Raw genomic sequence first — 14,872 nt, 5'->3', positions numbered from 1 at the left:
TATAGAACAGTAGTCACATTGCTGAAACAGAATCCAAATTTTAACACAAAAATAAAAATGGTAGCCATTACTGATACATCAACCAACATTATTAATGATAATTAACCTCTCAGGTCACAGCTCGCATTAATTGAAGACTCACTGGCTGCCAGCACCAGTGTGAGCACCCCACCATGGAAGGTCACTTGGGATTCTGACTTCCACACTAAGAAACAAGCACGGTGTTGTTCCCCTTCTACAGGAGAGTCCTAGCAGGGGTCAGAGTCTGAGGCCACAGTACCTTAAAATCCACATTTAACCTTCATTCTCCACATTTAACCTTCAGACCTCAAGCTCGGTCACTTGGCCATACCACTTCCATCTTCAATTTCTAACTTCTTTCTCTAGTAGCAAAACTCTTCCCAAGACTGTGAGTGTAGGGTGATGTCAAAATGCTACCAATGTCTTAGATCCATCAAGAGTTCTAGTCAGGAAAAACACTGCAATATTAAAAATAAAGATGGCCCATGAGCTGGGCATAGACACAAGGAAAACTCCAGGAGCCCAGCAAGAGCAAGGAGCCTGTTTGCTGAGGATTCCATACTCACATGTTCATACCTCCTGTGTGTCTGGCTCTGCTCCCAGGACTTAAATCAATGGGCTCGTGCACTTTCACATTCTCTGTGCTCACTAGAGGCTTGGAACAGAAACTCAGGTGTTGGATTCTATGCTAGGAGCCAGAACTTCCAAGTTACATAGGATACAGTCACTAGTTTCAAGAATATCACAACCCAGACAAACCTAACAGACAAGAATCAGGGACCCTTCACTCTTGACTGCTACTCTGTTCTCTCTTTTCCCTTGAAAAACAAAGATTGAGCACTCACATCCAAAACTGGACCCTTGAACTATGTCACACTGGTTTTCATAATTATCCTTTAAAAGAAATAACAAGCCAAGAGCCATCTTCAGTTCATTGAATCAGAAGACGCAAGCCCTGAAAAGAATCATAAAGACAATTCATGCTCTGAGTCTAGAGTTAAGAAATGGTCCTTTCCTACAGAAAATGAGGTGGCACTAACCCATGCCATTTGGCTTCCAATGACTGTGTTCTCTCCCATGGCACCAGATAGAGCTACCTCCACCACAGTCAACAAATTTCCCTTCTGCCCGCGAGGAAAAAATGAAGTTTTATTGTTCATAATTTTGGATACATTGTAATATTGTGAGTTCATATAAATTCACTCACAAATTATACTCAGTAAACCCCATTGAGCAATTTAAAGGCAGGATACCACCCCCACTTCTGCTGGGAGGGCAAGGTGATGATGAACAGGAGGGAGGAGAGTGGGGAATGCTCATAAATTACAAGAAATAAAGGAGCGATTTCATCAAAGTGCCAAGCTCAGCCCATGGAATGTTTCAATTGTATAAAATTTATAGTTTTCTGAGGGAGATGATTTACGGGCCCTAATTTTCCACAATAAAAAGCTCAGTGGGGATTCTGTGAATGAAATATCTTTTTAAAAATAAATAAAAAATGTAGCTCAAAATGAGGGTCAATGGTGCCATGTCTGGAGAATAACTCCTTCTCGGACCAGCTCCAAAAATGAGTCACAGGAGAAAGATCCCATAAAATATGTGTGATTTAAGGGCATAGGAAGTTGTATAATAAACAAGCAATATGCAGAAAAGCATATCCGATCCAATTTGTTCAACTGACATGATCTTATCATTGAGTTTCAACAACAAAAAAAAAACATATAGAAATCTGAGGGTTTTAACAAAAGCTAGTGTGTTTAAACAATGAGGGAAGAAAGGAAACAGGAAAAAGATTCTGTTAACAATTATTAAATAACTATGCCGTATGTTGAGAGGAGAAAATGCACCCAGATATCGCTCTCATAACCTTGATCCACATGGAATCCGAGCCTGGATTTCAGGAAAGGATTCTCAGTGTGTTCCTTCAGGTAGGGCTTCTTCAGGGAGACCAAGAGGAGCCATCGGTCTGTGCACAGACAAAGCCCTCACTAGGCGTGTCGGGGAGGATGGCCACAGAGGAACAGCCCCACCTGCACGCTGGCCCCTTCTTTACACTGACCACTCGACCTCAGCTTCCTCCTAGCAGGTTCCTCCCTCAGTGGGCTCCACACCTGTTCTTCCAAGCAGTCATCCCACAAGCCACTTTGCCAACTTCTCTAAGAGGCTGAAAGAACTCTGGCTGGTTGACCATGTGTCTCACTGCCAGTAAGAGTAGAGCTTGAGTTAACCACATCACCTTGGACAGTAACCATTCATAGAAAAGTAACCTCCCTAGCCAGACAGCAGCCCCTTCTTGTGAGTCTGTTGTCTTCTTTATTTTCCTATGTCCGATGGTATGGGCAGCTATTTTGAAGACAACAAGAGGCATTATGGAGGCCATTGTTGATTTCTATTATCCTGTTTTGAAATCTTGTATCACACTGTTTTGTTTTGATTGGCTTTATTCTGTTTTACTTTGCTTGGTTTTATTCTCTTTAAAATAGAAATTACAAAAAAAGACAGTAAAAAGAAAACTTACCTCCCTTGATGCACACACACCCTCCATCTCCATCTCCAGCTCCAGCTCCACCAGCCAGAGACTGCTGTTAACCATCATCATCAGAACTGATGTTGATAATTTAATAACTGGAACACGAAGATCTTTGGTTTTATTTTAAATACTATTGGTGATTTCCTAGATGAATTTAAATCTTTAATATTTTTATATTTCCTGATTCTTTCAATTTAGGGGTGAGGAAGATTTTAAGGTTGACCTTCCTATGAAATGGGGTTCTTGTCACACACATCCTTGAATAACCCCATCCCTTTCAGAGTGGACATAGTGTGTGTGGTCAGTAAGCTATAGCAAAAGGAAGGGGGTGTCATTCCCAGGATTACATCACGAGACTTTTACTAGCTAGGTCACCAGAGGTTTCTCTCAGTTGCTGGCTTGGAGGAAAGAGACCACCACTGCGCAAAGAGAGCCACATAAAATGAAACCAGGATGGAGGCAGCCTCTATGTTCTGCTAGTGGTCTCAGTCTGACAGGTAGCAAGAAGCTGAAGTCTTCTGTCCTGCAACCATATGGAAAGGACTTTTGCCAAACCCTGATCTTACAGGCACTTCTGAGGACCCTCAAGGCTCAGATCAGAATTGAGCCCAGCAAATGCTTTGAGTGCACCACCGGAGCCAGCAGTAAAGTCCAGCTCCCGACCTAGAGAAATTATAATACAAGCATGATGTGAAGCTACTGTGCTTGCACACAGCGATGGGTAACCAACACAACTTTAATTGGAACTCACATGAGCACTGCTGTTCCCAATATGCCCTAGAGTGTACACTCTAAGAATTATTTAACCCCCAATGTAAAGAAGTTTACAATCTGGATGAAAAGGACAAACAAACTTAAACAATATTATATGACAAATAAGAATTTGTTGCCAGGGATAGAGCTCAGCAGTTCAGCACCCGCCTGACAAGTGTGATGTCAATTGCCAGTATCAAAAAGAAAAAAAAAATCGTTAGGATAGCTTTTGTTAAACTGCACCATATAGAGGCCCCTAGGTCCCAGGGAGTGGGAGTCAAGTCACACAGTTCCAGCTGCTTGCTTAACACATCGGAAACAGTAAATATAACACCTTTAAGAAACTATTAACTCACCTGGACTCTAGTAGAATGAAATGTCTTTCTCAGGGGCTGGGGATTTAGCTCAGTGGCATAAGCAAGCAGGCGGTTGTGAGTTTGATCCCTGGTACCGATAAAAAGTTAAGAAGTTAAAGAAATGTCTTTCTCCATAAGATTAAAAATCACATGACTCAACTAATACATAACTTTGTCAAGTTATTTTCTTTCTCTAAATATTCATTCCCTCAGCTATAATACAGGAGAAAAAAACCTCAAAGAATCTTCCTCATTATGTTTTTCTAAAAGTCAAATGCTAAAAAAAGTGTACAGCACAAGTTAATAACCTGCCCCACAAGTCAGTGCCATTTGCGAACTGCAGAGAGAGAGGTACTAGGTAGAGAGGTATCACCAGGAGGTGGTCCCCACCTGGAAACTATGTCATTTTCATTGTTTTCTTGGGTTGGAATCTCTTCTCTTTTGTTTTGATTACATTAAATCTGATGGCATGAGCAGCTATTTAAAAGATAGATAGACATATTATGGTAGTCATTTTGGATTTACTATTGACTTGTTTTGAAGTCCTTTATTGCGTTCATTGTTTTGTTTTTATTGTTTCTATTCTGTTCTGTTCGATTTTTACTATGTCCAAAGGTATCTGCAGCTATTTTGAAGACAATAAGAGGCATTATGGTAACTATTGCTGATTTCACAAGATTTTAAAGTCCTGTATCACTTATACTAGTTTACCTTGATTAGTTTTATTGTTTTATTTTCTTGTGTTATGCTCTTTAAAATAAAATTTTAAAAAATGAAAAAATAAACAAGTAATAAGCTGATAAAGGCTCGCTGTTATTATCACCAGTAGGACTTTCCCGTGTCCTCCAAGGGGTGGACACTCCTGGGGGCAGTGCAATGCCACGTCTACGCGTGAAGCAGACAGGGCGAGCTCCTGTCCCATCTCCCTGCTCCAAACGTCCATCTAACACGTTGTCCTTGAATAGGAAACATATCCGATGCCAAACTAGTAAGAACAGATACTACACATGGTCTTGGCCAAAAGGCAGAGCGGCTACACCAGTAAGGCAGCCAGTGTTCGCGCTGAAAGAGCATGCAGGTCAGGCAAGCGCTCTCTTCCTACCAAACCTCGGCAGCTCTGAGGCAAACTAAGAGTCTCAGCCTCTCTCCCAGCACCCCACTATGCCGAGAACTGCTCACCACCTGCTTCCTCATGGGCCTGGCCGGAGCTATCATACCAATGAAGAGTCCTGGGCTAAGTCATGAGACCTTGAGGTTTGAGGACCTTCTTGTCTTCCATCAGATCAAATCCAAGGCTTTGCCGTGCAGCAAACCCTCCTGAGGAGCTTTTGCCTTGTGCATTTGTTCCTCAGTGACTAGGCATCTCAGGAGGATGGGGAAAAGAACAGGATGGAGACAGATACAGCTCAGAATTCTGACTTCTATGGTGTGTCACTTGAAGGATTGTGATTCTGCTTCCAGAACCGAATCCTACCTTCTCCAACTTCTTAGGAATTTCCTTAAGCCAGTTATGTGACTCAGCCTTTTTATTGCTTGTTTAAAAAAATATATCTCTGAGCTATCACAGACAGATTCCTTTCTTCCTTACTTTCAAGATTCATCTTGAGGGGATTTTTGTGTTGGCAAGCCTCTCTACCCTAACCAACGGCTGTGATCATTAATGATAGTGAGAAGTCCATTGATTTGTACTTTTGTGAGCTGCAGAGGGAACACACACAACACCTCTATTGTACCAAAAAGTCAAGTTTAGGATGTGTTGCATCTATCGGGTATTCATAAATAACGAGGCACATGTGCATCTTCGAGAGAAGTGGTGGAATTTACAGTCTTCCTGTTGTTCTGCAGTGACACTGGAACGTAAGTCCCCAGGAGTTTACTGAAACAGTCGCATATGGGCAAATGTTACACATAGAACTGGCATCTTGCTGCATTAGAATCACTGTGTGTTTTCACACAGACAATTGGCATCTGGCTTGAATGTTGAGAAGTATGGGGGGAAATGGAGACGCCAATAGGAAATCAAAAGAAATGAGGAGCATAGAGAATGGTCTTTCCCCCAACCCAAAGCAACTTGGAACCAGCGCAGCCCCATCCGATGATCAGCTGTCCAACTCTGAAACTTCAGCGTGCCTGCAGGGTACTTTTACTTCAAATTAATTCAGAATGTGTCCTTAACATAAATGAAAAAGACCTGAACCACAGGGTTGGTTTATTTTAAGCACTGAAGGTTTTAGAAAGAGGATGTGGTGGGAACAGCTTGCGTTCCATCTCTGCAAGTTACCAGCTGTTTGTCCTCAAGCAAGCTCCAAAACCTCTCCGCATGTCGGTTTGCTCATCTATAAAATGGGAGCAGATGCACTTGCTGCTTTATGCACTCAGCACTTGAGAGTTCTGAAGAAGATAATGTCATCCAGATAGTCTTATAAAATATGAAATATTATCAGCTTCTTTGAACCATGTTGTGAGAGATATAGATTATTATCAATTCCAAAGCCGTGTTTATTAACTGCAGCAAACATTTTTTGTCTGTCTTACAGCACACCTTCTAGAAACTGTCTCTCAGCTAAATATCTCCTGTTCCTCCAGCCCAGAGTTCATCAGTATAGTAGAAGCCAGTATTGTAGGCTAGCAAAAGTCTGGCATAGCTACCGATGACTGGGACACTATTCCAAAGGCGTAGCTCTATTTCTGTTCTCAGGGTATGTGGTGCACTGTTATGGTTTATGTCTAGATGTCCCCCTACAGACTCATGGACTCATAGATGGGCTTTTGAGGGGTGTCTGGATAATGGAGACCCTCCACGTGACACTCATTGGTGGATTTGGCCATTGATGAGTTTAGAGCTAAATGATTTTGGGAGGTAAAGCCTGGTTGGAGGAAGCAGGTCAGGGGACACACCCTCTTCCCTGCTTGATTCGTCTCAGCTTCCTGATGCTGCGAGCTGTTTCTCTTGAACCAGGCCCCTCTGCTGTGTCCTCCTGCCTTGAAGCCATTTCATGATGGACTGAAACCTCTACAAACCATGGGCCAAAAGAAACCTTTCCTCCTTGGAGCTGTGGTTGTTGAGTATTGTATCCCAGTACAAAGAAAATAACAAAGACAAGTACCAACAGAACCATATAGCAAATTCCATGAAGCACATTTTCTGGCTCAAGCGTATTCATGCTGGGTTTCTGTCACCTGCAACTAAGATTTCTGAAACAACCAGCTAAAGATGAAATAAAAAATATTGTAACCCCAAATACTGTGTGCAGTCACCCAAGTATTGTAACCCTTTTTTCAGTTTTCCTCACATTCCAAAAAGTTGTATTTGTAATCCCATTGAGACATCATTGGAATCCCATCAAGTTAATTTTAATCTACCACCACCACCAATGCAACCCACATGAGAGTAAAAACACCAAGACATATTCCCAGTTAAGGGCAGCCAAGGGGTCCTAAATCTAATCTTTGTGAGGACATGCGGACAAAGGCCCTGATCCTAGCCTCTCCCAGAATTTATTATCTTGTGAAGGGGTTGGCTCAGGAGTGAGTGACAGTGAGGTTGGCAGAAATTATGTGGGTAACTCAAGCTGGCTGGCCAGGTAAAAAGAAAGACACCTCTACAAATTACAGAGATAAAGATATACCAAAGGATCAATTTACATAATCTAATTAAGGTAGCAATTAAATTGTTTTGGGAAGCTGTGGCTTTAGTTTTTGGTATGCAACTCTTGTGCCCTGGGGAGTCATAGCTTCTTTACCTTGAGGCTCCTACTCAGTTGACATTTTTGGAGTTGACTGGCTCTAATATCCTGCTGCGCTCATATCCTGTATGGAAAACACTATGGAGCAAACAGGACTGTCTGTTGGCTTTAGAGATTATATACCAACACCTCAACTAGCCTTATTTACAATGCTTAGGGCCAGTTAAAGAAAAAAATACCCTACATAGCAGTATAAGAAAGGAAGTCTCCAAATAATCAAAGTTGCAGTAACTGTTTTACATTCAAGGGGAGTCACGGGGGCTGTCTCACACAAAATGGAGAGAATATTATTATTTTGGAAAGGAAACAACAGTGCCTAACAGACAACGCTTTTGAGCTATTAAAATTTCAGCACTGTGACTATCACACAACAGCAAGTAAATCACAATCCTGGAGTGCTCTAACAGGGATCTATAAAACTGGACTGGCTTGAAATACTCACGAGATACAAATATGATCCTGTCTCTAACTTCACGTGAGGTTAAGGAAAGACATCTCAAGAATCTCTTACAGGCTTGGTCCTTCACTCACATCATTGGACAGCTGCAGGAGGCGTTTGTCCACCAAAGAGGGGTCACCTAACTCTCTAAAACCAAAAGCCTGCCCAAAGCGCCATGGGTTCACACAGCTCTGGGTGAGGAAGGCAGCGGCAGCTCTGCCTCTGAGCCGCATCCTCGCCCGGGACACAGTCTGCCAGGCACACACTCTGCCCACCTTCCACCGTCCCTGCTGCCCCAGGGGCTGCTTGGCTGGGTTTCCGGACCCAGAACCCTTGCTCGCTTCCCAGTCCGAGTCCACCTCAGGAGTCTGCCTGTGTTCCTTTTGATTTTCGGAATGAAAATAACACTAATAATGGCTTAGTGCGCTGTTTTCCTTGATTCTGGAGCTTTTCACACGCTGCCCTCAGCCCACATCTTTCCTTGGGCAGCTGCCTGCTCTGTCTTGCCAACTAGAAATGGCTCCACTTTAAACAGGAAGCCTGATTATTCTTCCCACCCCTCAGCACTCAGATCACAAGCTTGTTCCACTGCTAGACCACATGCTCCTGGAAAACAGGGAGAGTAGGGAGCCCTTGAAGCTGGAGATTGATCAGAGCTGTGGGGCCAAAGCAAGGTCAGCCTTAAAAACAAAAAGAGCTCAAAAAAGGTACATAGACAAGCTGCTCCAGTTCCAAGAAGGCAAGAGGACCGGGCCAGCCAGGCAGCAACGTAAAATTGACATCATGCTCGTGAGTGTGTAATTGCTACAGCGGTTGAGCAGTTTCCCCATTCTCATCGGAGAGAAGGCCCACCTGAGCCCAGCTTTTGTCTCTTGTGTTCCTATCCTCTCACGGTCCTTCACCCCCAAAACCTCAGGAGCCACATGAGTCGCAGCCAGGGAGAGCTTTCCCTCTTTTGTGTGTCAGGCTGCATCCTCCACTTCTACTTTCAACACCCAGCAGAGTATCAGGCACTGCAGTATCAGCTCCCTGAAGTGTTTGTCAAAGGTGAGTGGCTCCTGTACCCGCAGAGAGCCCATGCAGCTCTGCCATCCTCCCAGCTGCCCTCTGCACTCTGCCCTTCCCCGGCAGAGATCAGGCCCCGGGGGCCTCGCTTACCCTGCTTCCTCTGCCTTTTCCTTTGGGCATCAGGTGTCAGCAAGGAAGCATAAAGCACAGAAGAAACAGTGGACCAGTGGGCCAATGCCCAACTCGGCATGACTGTAGGGCAGGTTTGGGCTACCTCTCCACCTCCTGCTGTTCGGGTATTTTGCCTTCAGGATTGATCCCTGATATATGCATTTTATTCAGTGCTCTTATCCAAGAAATTTGTCATCATGTTACCTTTGACCTGGACCTCTTCCCTATAAGCAAAGAGCTCAAAATAAAAGACTGGATCACAGACATATTATAGGGTCCCTGGCACTGCCAAGACGACTGCCACACCATTTCACATGCATCGTCACTGCAGGTACCCTTCAGAACTCAAAGTTCCCGAAGGACACTTTGAAGATGTAAACCTCACTTTTGTCCCTCCCCATAAAACATTCTTCCAAAATAAGACATTCACCACACAGTGAAGTCCTTACAAAATTTCTTATACTGCAGGATGCTTTCTCAATTATTTCAGCTTCAACAGCAAAGTAATGTTGGCTGAAATTGCATCAAACTTAAAGTAACTGATTTTGAGCCAGGCACGGTGGTGCACGCCTATAGTCACGGCATCTAGGAGGCTGAGGCAGGAGGACCAGAGTGGGTTAGAGGGCAACGTGGGCGACAGAGTGAGACTGTGTCTCAAAAGCTGAAAAAGGAAAAAGGGAGGAAGAGAGGAAAAGAAGGAAGGCAGGACTGAAAATTAGTTCAGAGGCACAGAAATTTGATAGAGTTGGCCCTGTAAGCAGGCCCTTGAGAACAGGTTTATAGTACGTGATTATAAGACAAATTATAATTAAAATAAAATCTCCAATGTCACCCTCAAACAATATAACACAGACAAGAGGAGGGAAAGATCACGTCACATGGAAAACTTTCATTAGTTGTTCAAAAAGTTCTTCTCGGGACAAAAACCACACCAACACTGAAGAACTATGGAAAGAATTTAAGTAAAATAATCTTATGAAATGTAAGGATAAGAAAAAAAGTATTTCTATATCAATGTAATACTTTATATAAAATGTGATATATAAGAAACTAATCCACCATGTATCACAGGCATAAATTACCTATTTTATCTGCCTTAAAAGAGTTTACATATTCAAATTGGTCACAAAACACTATGTTTGTTTGCTCTGAATGAAAAATGGAAAAAACCCTAGTTTGGGGATTGGTCTGTATTAAGGCATATGTAATACATCAAAATGAAGAGAGACTGAATTTTATCAAGACCTTGGTTACTAAGGTCTAGTCTTTCCCTTTAAATTTTACACTCAATTTTTCAAAGGTAGGGGGAGAATTTCAAAATCCTTAAAAGTATTTTGTTTTCTTTTTCTTTCTCAAAATATATTCAGGAAAAAAACTACCGCATCTCAGATGCCAAGGAAGAGTCTAATTGTCAGAACACTCTCAGCAATATCTGATCAATTATTATTTAGCCAAAGCTTCTACTTCCCTCAGTGCAAAGCAAGAAAATAAATGGATCCCTCCTGCTATAACTGACATAGTAAACACGGAGTCCCCGCAGGCCTGGTGCAGCTGACTGCCATCAATGCCAGTGCCACCCTTCCTAGCACCCATACCAGCCACCCGTACCACTCTGCTACCTTGAACTTGATTAGAATCTTCTGGAAGCATGGAGTCACGATCAGCAGAATGCAGAGCCAGTTACCTGCAGCCCACGGGTTCTCTTTTTAACTTTATTAGTGCAGGTGCGTAGCAGATAATGATCACATCGCTCGTGGGGGGTTGGTACCTGGACACAACAAGACTTAATTCTTTTCTTCTCCCCTTCTCCTCCTAACCTTCCCTACTCTCTCCTTTTTTAACCAGGAATTGAACTCAGGACCTTGCACTTGCCAGGCAGACACGTATGCTGCTGAACTTTATCCCTGGCCCTGCCTCCATTTCTTGATTCTCTTCCCTTTTGCAAAAAATCTACTTCCTCTTTCCTGTTATCTACCTTTTATTTTGCTCTTTGAGTTATACTTTGGGTTTCCCATATAAGAGAAACCATGCAATACTTAAGATTGTCTGATTTACTTCACTTAATATTATGGTTTCAAGGTCCATATGTGACTAAATGTCAAATAACACATAGGGTTTATTTTCAGTTCAACAGGGGTATATACAGCAAGACCAGCAAACAGCTTTGCTGACCAAAGGCCATGCAGGAATTCAAGGAAGATTTCCTGAATTCAAAACACAGCACATTACAAGGCAGTGTAGAATTGTACCTGCATGCAATATACTCCTGAAATGCAACCAAGAGATAGGAAGATACTGAATGATGTCAGGATGCCACCAAGTCACTGGCAGTGACAGCCAGCTCCAAAAGAGGGAGGCAAAGAAGAAACCCTAACAGAGCATCTGGTCGACCTCTGCATCTGTCCATAGTGCAGGTGCAGGCAGGTGCTCCGCACAGATTTGTGGACTTCAGGCTAAGCGGTGACCTTTTTTAGAATGATCAGTAGGTTAGACCCATAATTTCTCCACCGTGTCTTTTCCTAAATCCCCATTCCAAGAGTTTCCTAAGACTCTTTTGAGGGGGAGTGGTAAGTAGTGTCGAGCCTGGTGCCTTCATACTGAGCTATATCCACAGCTCATTTTGTACTTTTTATTTGAGACAGGATTTCACTGTGGATCTAGGTTGCTCAGGCTAGACTTGAACTTGTGATCCTGCTGCTTCAGCCTCCCAGAATGCTGTGCCACCAGCAATCCCTGGAGATTGATCATTGATAGTAATATTCCTTAATAGGCTACTGCTAATTATACTGTTCTCCACATCATCACGGATCCCTTGCTTTCTCCAAGCTCCACTTCACAGATCCCTGACAAGAAAGGAAAGGCAGAAGGTAATTACAACCATGTCGGAGAGGAAACCCAGAGGATTATTACCAGGGAAAGAGGCAGGCAGGGCCAGGATTATTAGTGCGGCCCACAGGGAGTGATTCAAAAATTCAGCCTGCCACTCAGCAATGCACACCTACATAATACAAAACACTGTGTGCATGGTAAAGAGATACAACTTTTATTTGTCCATTAAAAATAACTTGTAAAATACAGGATAAAAATTTTAATGCAAGATGAAAAATCAGCACTAAAAATGCACAGTTCTTCTATCCACCAATAATGAATTTACTGAGAGAGACAATTCCACTTTCAATAGTTAAAATAAAATAAAGTAAAATGCTAAGGGGTCAGTCTAACCAAACAGCTGAAAGACCTTCACAGTGAAAATTATGCAGTTCTGAAGAAAGAAATTGAAGAAGATGCCAGGCATGGTGGTACACACCTGTAACCCAGCACTCAGGAGGCTGAGGCAGGAGCATTCCCATGAGTTCGAGGCAAGTGTAGGTTACAGAGTACCTCAAAATTCAGGGGAAAAGAGAGGAAGAGAGAGAGAGAGAGAGAGAGAGAGAGAGAGAGAGAGAAACAAGGCACCAGAAAATGGAAAGATTTGTCTTGTTCATGGGCCAGTAGAATAACATTGATAATACTACCAAATTTGGTGCCATTCTCAAATCCTAACGATATTCTTTATCAAACTAGAAAAAAATACTACACTTCATACAAAACCACAAAAGCCCCAGAATAGCCAAATAGTCCTGAGCAAAAGGAGGCATTACAATTCATGGTTTCAAATTATTCTACACAGCAAGAGTAATAAAACCAGCATGGTAGAGGCACAAAAATAAACACATAGACCAAAGGAACAGAAGACTAAGCACAGCAACAAATCCACAACAACACAGCATCGAATTCTGTACAAATCAGCCAAAATGCTCTGGAGAAAACACGGCCTTTTTAACAGTGATGGAAACTGAATGTTCACATGTAGAAGACTCAAGCTAAACCCTTGTCTTCCACTTGGTACAAAAATCAATTCAAAATTGCTCAGACACCTGGGTGCACAGCCTAAAACTCGGCAAGTGCTGGAAGAAAAGTAGGGAAATAACCAACAGAAAGAAAACAGCCTACAGAGTGGAAAAGTCTTTACCAGCTACTCTTCTGTCAGAGGATTAATATTTACAATATACAAAGATCTTTAAAGATACACACAAAAAGTCAAATGGCCCAATCAATAAATCAGCAAATGAATTAAGCTGACATTTCTAAAGAGTATGAACAGCCAATAAGTACATGAAAAAATGTTTATCTTTAGCCAATAGAGAAATATTTTAAAAATACTACACTGAGATTCCATCAGAAAGGTTACCATTGAGAATTTTTTTAAAACTGCACATGCTGGCACAATAAAGAAGCTGAGGCAGGAGGATCACTTGAGTTCGAGGCCAGCCTGAGCTACACGGAGGGTTCAAGGCCAGCCTGGACTACAAAATGGGACCCTGTCTCATTAAAAAAAAAAATCAAGAAATGTCACCATGAATATGGGGGAAAATGAGTCCTTCTAAACTCTTGTTGGCAATTTAAAGTATAAAACCACTGCAAATAGGTTACTCAAAAAAACTAAAGACAGAACTATCATGTGACCAGTTATAACAATCCCTTGTACAGGTAAGAGTCACACACTATAGAAATCTCTGCATGGCCATGTTTATTTTTTGTTTGTTTTTTATAATTTTTTTGGAAAGCAAAGAAAAAGATAGAAATGATACAAAATTAAATTAGCACTAGTTAATACATTGCATGTGGTTACCCCAGAAGCAGTTGCTCAAGATTACAAGATTCAAGCATGAAAAAAATGATCAGTGAAACAATGAAAGCACAAACTGCTCTTTCTGATGAACTAACAGAGATCAGTAGTATTGTTATCTATCTTGTGTGTGTGTGTATATATGAACATACATATACATATGTATGTATACCTCTATACATATAACCTTCTCCCACAATTCATAATAGCCAAGATATAAAAACAGCCTAGGAGCCCATGGCCAGGTAAGCAGACATACATACCACAGAATATTATTATTAAGTCATAAAGAAGAAAAAATGATATCATTTCCAGGAAAATGGATGGTGTTGGAAATTATCATGTTAAGCAAAATAAGCCAGACCCAGAAAGACAAATATCACATGTTATCCCTAATATTTGGGATCTGAAAAGATGATGTGAAAATAGAAGGGAGATTAATATTAAACAAGAGGAAGGGAATAGGAGAGAACAGAGAAGAAGGATTATGGAAGATGGAAAAAGTTACCGGTTATATCATGAAGAGACCACAGTATCAACATGAATTTACTGAAGTATAAGAAAGCCCACTGAATTCTGTGTAATGAGGCAGCAGGTTGCAAATATACATATATAATGCTACTTATATGTACACACACACATATATATACTTATATATAATGCTATTTTTATTCTCAAAATGCATTAATGCACAGAGATATCAAGAAATCATCTAAAGTGGTGTTCATTTACCTGTTGTAATCTGTATCTGGAGTAAGACACTGAACATATTTTTCTTTCTGGTTAAGAGCTCTTTTTGACGGGCTCTGTTTTGAATCGTTTCCAGTGGGGACATCATAAGTGGCTGTAGGTAGGAGAGCTGACAGCTGTGTTAACCTGATTTCACTAGTGACTTCTGGATGTATCTCAAAATTTAATGTTGTGCACTTATATAGCATTTTACTTGTCAACTATATTCAATAAAATTCAAAATTTTTAATAAAATAAGAAGCTTGGACATTTATGGAAACAGAAATAACCACTGTTCATTCTGGAACAAGCACTTAATTAAAAAACAAAGACCTCCAAGGGGGCTACCCATGATTTATATAGGATCATTATTCACAATTTAAACAGCACTTGAGACAAAGAAAAGACAATTCCTTATGGGAACAGGGAAATGGGGAGGACAGAACCGGG

The 14,872-nt window shown here is 41.6% G+C and overlaps 1 non-coding gene across 1 annotated transcript; it reads right to left on the bottom strand.

The window, feature by feature from the left end:
- Nucleotides 1-4,507: 4,507 nt before the first annotated feature.
- LOC111754535 (U2 spliceosomal RNA) lies at nucleotides 4,508-4,697 on the bottom strand. The gene has a single exon (XR_002789213.1). It is a non-coding gene; the product is annotated as a U2 spliceosomal RNA (small nuclear RNA).
- Nucleotides 4,698-14,872: the final 10,175 nt, after the last annotated feature.

This window comes from Cavia porcellus, unplaced genomic scaffold (assembly GCF_034190915.1).
Source record: "Cavia porcellus strain 051 isolate PalLab524CR breed Dunkin Hartley unplaced genomic scaffold, mCavPor4.1 scaffold_24, whole genome shotgun sequence".
NCBI classification, from domain to species: Eukaryota; Metazoa; Chordata; class Mammalia; order Rodentia; family Caviidae; genus Cavia; species Cavia porcellus.
This window is presented reverse-complemented; position numbering and strand designations above follow the sequence as displayed.